Here is a 6000-nt window from a genome sequence, read left to right on the forward strand (position 1 = left end):
CATGACACCAATGAGAAGTTAAGAACTCCCAAACTCATCCTAGAAGCTTTACCTCCCTGTACCCCCAATCACCATAACACCCTAAACCAGTCACCCCTCCTTCTCTCTCAAACCATATTTGGAAATACCTGGGGGAAAATATTTTCTTGTCTTCTTGGTGTGTGTGTGGCGTCATCAATCTCAGTATCTAAACCAATTTGGGAATCTATCCTGCTCCTGTGGGGTGACTACAACACACTCAGTTTGATTTCTCTAGGAATGACACAGGTACAATTCTGACCAGTCAATTGTTATTGCTGATTACTAAGTCTAAATTACCATTTTTCCAAGCAGTTGGGTTACTGTTTTTTTTTTTTAATTTAAAAAGTAAGTTTCAACTGAAGAGAAAAATTATAATCATTACATTGACCAATAAGAGCAAATTGGTAAGTCCTTCTTTCTTGAAAGATAAAAAAGTCTTAAAAGTCATATAGTTATTTCTTATTTTGTACAAGGAAGAGAGTGGTAGTAACAAAAATAATAGAAAATTGATATGAATGAAGTGAGGAAACAATGAATTATATACAGCCTGTAAACTCATTTGTGGATAACCAGAGAAATCATACATAAGATGAACATAGGTAATTACAAAGAATTATTGGTGATTTGAAAAAAAGGAAGAAGATACTGACAGTAATGTATTTTTTATAAAGCCTTTATGCAAAGAAGTGGGTGATAAGAAGAGGGAAGAAAATTTTTTTTTACAGTTCTATGAAATTAAAAATCCTGGGCACATGACCTTAATCTATGATGAAAATAATCTAAAGAAGAAACCTCATTTTCTTTTTTTCTCCTTTTCTTTCCTTCTTTCATTTATTTTTTCCCCTTCTCTCTTTATTTTCACATATATGGCCCTTGTTCCACAAGTGACTTGAGTTCACTTACTACAAAATGCAATAGCATAAGATTTGCTGTCTTTGACTTGCTGAAGTTTCCCTCAAAACAATGTCCATGCTAAATTATAAGGAATTTCAAAATTTAGAAACAAACTTTAAAAGAGTACTTTATTCTTATTTACTGTATCTCCCATAAATAGACAGGAGTGAGCCAAGTACAAATCACAAGACCAATATTCAGAAGCAGAGATTTGAATATAACCAATCAGATTTCAACTCATCTCTCCTCTTTGAAATTCAGTTTTCAAAGATTAGTTCAAGGGTTCTTATCCATATTTCTAGTCATCATCTTCCATTCAGCATCAACACTGATGTGTCTGTCTAGCTATCTGTCCATAGCACTTCATACTGCTTTATCTGAACAAATGGTGTCACTTGGAGGAATTTTAGATATAACTATATAAATATATTAACAGTAATTATGTAAGTGAAAGATACCATAACTTAGTTCATTCTTTTTCCTGGTGCCACTGCTTCACATCAGTCTGTTTTTAATTGGGAAATGAGAAAGTCTGTTTTCTCCTTCTCTATTTTTCTTCCTACTTCTCCTAAATCTTCTATGTCTGTTAATTTTTAAGGAACAAAAGCAGTGTTGCCTATGCATATGTGACTCATAAAGTTTAAGTGAAACATCACTTTTGAAAGCTTCATTCAGTGTTTTCTTAAAGACTCTAGTTCCTAAAATGCAAACATGATTGTCTGATAGATTTAGAAGGCTGAAAAGTTAAGGAGATAGTTATTAAAATTAATTTAGTCTTGTGATATAGTGGCTTTGCAATTGAACCAAGCTTAATCTGATCAATATCCTCTACTCTAGAGATCAGAAAGTGCCTCATTGTAAGACGTCAAGAAGGTTGGCTTTCTGTAACATTATGTCAGACATTGTCTACATATGTTTGAATCTTCACATACTGTAAACATGGGATACACACACACATATATATATATACTGGAAAATATTACATATTTACTTTTAGAAATGTGTTTGATTATTTTCAAATATTTTCTGAAGTAAAGTTGTAAAGTTGCCCAGTGGTTTCCATAAGAGTAGATAATTTTTATTTTTGAAAAAATTGTTTTTCAAGTTTTGCTTTCTTCTTCAGATCAAAGGTAGGATATGAGGAAAAAAGAAAATTGTATTTCCAAACTGTCATTTAGATATGAGTCTGAGAATTGTTGATTTTGTAAAATAAAGGAACAAGGGGAATTGGCATGTAGACAATTCAAGGAAGAATTTGATTAAATAGGCACCTGCCATACTTTAGAGAATTTTTGAATCTTAGACTGTGAAGTTGTGAAATAATTTTTATCAGTCTTACCTTGGGATCCTTATTAACTTTTCTCCTCAATCCACTGCTCAAAGGGCATAGTTATACCTATACTCTGTTGGTTGTAGGAAAAACAATTAGTACATCTTTGGAAGGGTGGTGGGCAAGATATTTTAAGGATTACTAAAATGTTCAAACTCTCATTGCATGTTCTAACTTGTAAGAATTGAGCTAAAGGATACAGTAAGAAGGAAAATAACATGTAACATAAATGTTATCTTTTTCATATTAAAAATATTTTCATTCAAATAAATTGAAATTTAGATTATTATTCGTATACAAATTTTGTATGTATTATGACATATGAAAACATGATATAGTGAAGAAATGAAGGCTCTAAAATTTCACACATGCTGCTTAAAAACTATATAAACACCCCCTTTTTAAGATGAGGACAGGAAAAAAATAATATATATATATATAAAATAGAATTGTGAAGTTGATAGGATTTGAATAATACAGTCTTTTAATTTTTCTATATAATAATATTTGTACAATTTAAAATAAGTTCTTATATTACTATAATTTTATGTGAAAAAATTATGCCACTCATCTCAGTTTGGTAACTGAGGAAGCTATCTCAATGATTGAACAGGTGTTTCCTGAAGTGACATGCAGGAGAAACACAGTGGTTTAGGGTATTTCTCACCAGGAGGATAACTTTTCCCAAAGCCAAATATTCATGCATGTCCAAATACAGATGTAGTTAAGGGTGTGATATAAAGTGGGAATGTGAGAGCATTTCCTCTGAGAAAAATAAATTATTGTTGAGAGGCCATTGGTTTGGTAAACTTAATCTAGGACTGCAGAATTCTGGGGAGTAACTGACAAGATAAAGAAAGCTCCAGAACCCTGGGCAATATTCCTACCCCAACAGTCATCTGGAGTAAAGGAATATTGGAAGTTGTACACCCATGACGTCTTAAAGGTTTGCAAGAGGACTGTATTCAGCCGAATATCTGAGCATCATTAACAGACCACCTACAGGATCAGTGTGCCCTGCATTGAAAAGCCAGCTGCAGTGAGACACTTTTGAATGGAGAAGCATCTGGAAATTGAGGATATCAGAGAAGCCTCCTGCTGGTGTAGAGGTGAGTTTTGGGGTATCCCCTCTTGGACAGAGATTGGGCTGATTGAAATAAGCTTTCTATGAGGAGGAAGGGAGTATAGAAGACTCAGGTCACTTAGTGGAGAAAGGCTGAGGTTATCATTTTCCTTCCAGAGGAGATCAACTATACCTGAGGAAACAGAACCTACAAATAATGACTCTTCTGTAGGAGCTTCAAGTCCACCAGAATTTTCATGAGGTAATTGTGCCATGCATTTGCTGTCTACCTGAGTGATGGCTACTGCCTTTTATGTTGGTTTATTTTCTTTCTCACCTGGGATGATCTGGAAGGTGGGGGGTATGATGAGAAATTATCTAAGCCTGAAGAAGGGGAAAATTCAGCCCAGAAAGCTATTGCCTGAAGTGAGACTAGAATTTCACTTCAACTTTTAAAAGACTGGGCTGAAGAAAACATGGATATCTATAGAAATTCTCTTTAGTGGGAGCCATTATGATGAAACCCAAAATTATGCATCATGGGAAATGAATTATAGATAAGTAGGTAGATACAAAGATAGATAGATAGATTTTACTCTGGTTTTAGATCATATCAAGATCTTGAGGCTATTTTCTCAAAGGGTCAGAACAGTCTTAAATGAGGAATCACTCTACTGGGGGGTGGGGGGTGGGGGGTGGTAGAATAAGAAGGATGGGAAAAGACACACTTCTCTGGGGAGCTTGTGCAGCTCTGAGAGCCAGAGGTGTTTGCTGGATTCAGAAAGGACAGAGGTTAACTGTCGAAGGCAAAAATAACTGTCAGATGGGAGTTGAAAGGGTTAGGAGGGGAACAGAATGGAGCACACATAAGAGTTCCACAGGTGATGGCTGCTCTCATGGAGAAACCCTCCTATTTCCAACCTAGTCTGAAGCAGTGTCTGGCCAACAAGGCTCTATGCTCTGGTGAGTTTCCTAGCAGAGGTGTCTGGGAGTAAGGAAGGTAAGAACAAAAGAAAGAAACATTTCTCTTCCCCGCCAATACCAGGTTTTCACCAAAGCTGAAGTGTACATGTAGAAGTCTCTAGCATGGTGCCTAATAGTTTGTAAATATTCAGTATCTGTGTGGTTTGTATGTGTGTGTGTATAAAGATTCACTCATTTCCCATTTTTTTCTTCTTAGCTAACCTGACTACAAGATGATGCCCATACTGTATCTGCTGGAGGTAGCCTGATCAAAAACATTGTAATTGTGGAGATGATTCTTCTTTTTATCTCCTGTAACACCTGTACCTCTCCTCTGTCCAACCATTAAAGGGAGCAGTTACCTACAAATGTACTATATGCAGGTCCAAATGGTAAAGAGTACGCAGACAACTTAGAGGCAGGATTTAATACACAAGAAGAGTGGTTCTTGGTGTTCTGAGGGGCACTTCGCCTGCTCCTGTGCGCTGCACATCTTCCACCCCCAAAATGAGACCTATGTGGAAAAGGACGACATCGAGCAAAGGGCATAGATGGAAACTCCCTCTCCCTACAACACATCCTCAGCTACTTTGCGCTCCAAAGTTTAAAGAGAGCAAGAAGACTTGCTTCAGATGGCCGGCACCACTGTCACCATCCCCATCTCAGATTCAGAGAGAGGTGTACAAGAAGGAGAAAAGCAGGTGGTTTTCCATGGGAAGCAAGGTAAGTGCTTAAGCACGAAGAGGCTCATTTTGCACTGGGCTCGGCACACTCGATCATTCCAACAGCAATGCTACTGTGTCTTGAAGGACCAAGTAAACTCTCAGCTTGGGTTTCTCTGGTTTCCTGGGATATTGGAGTTTTCATGTGAATTACTAAGGATAATATAGTTTTACCTAAGGAAGAAATATTTCAAAAATTTATCAAGGTCATCTTGAAGGTGAATCTTAATTACTTCCTATTTTGCATTAGTACCATGAATGCAAAAGTGCTAATAAGCAGAAGATAGGTTAAAAATGAGCTATGGAAAGGAGTATGCTGGAATGTTTGACAAAGCAAATAAAGAGACCTATGGATTATATGGGAACCAGGGAGTATGGCTATGATTTACAAATGGGACTCTGGATAGGTAAATTATTCACATCAATCTGGGTGTCATAAAAGATGCTGCAATAAACACAGTAAAAATTCACTCAGGAATTAAGTGTGGAGCCCCCTTTGCTCTCACAACAGTCTTTCAGCAGGACCATTGCTTACCCATAGGCTGTAGGGCTTGGGGCAAGTCACTATAGTTGCTGGCTAGGTTAAATACTGAATAATTTTCTACCAAAATAAGAGAAGGTAGCAGAAGGTCAAACTTATAGGATGCAATAGAACAGAAAAACTTGCTACTTAGACTGTGTGATAAATCGTGTATAATATGCTCTCACCCACTTTTGCAGTCATAGTACTAGAAGCTAAGGTTTACCTACTTGAAATTTAACCTAAGAATTTCTTTTAGGTGTGTATCAACTGAGGCTTCTCCTCATTTGTCCTCTGGGTCCTGGTTTGAGATAGTGATTTCTACTGTCATTATTCCAGGGGCACCAGGCACATAAAGAGATAATAAGGGAAGAGGTATCAATTTAACAAGGAATTAAAATAGTAATGTTCATGTACAGATGCCCAGGAATCAGTGTCTTTAAAGGAAAAACAGGGACAGTAGAAACCACTAAGATGACTAACGATC

The sequence above is a fragment of the Balaenoptera borealis genome (genome assembly GCF_965194805.1).
Source record: "Balaenoptera borealis genome assembly, chromosome: 8".
In the NCBI taxonomy this organism is placed as follows: domain Eukaryota; kingdom Metazoa; phylum Chordata; class Mammalia; order Artiodactyla; family Balaenopteridae; genus Balaenoptera; species Balaenoptera borealis.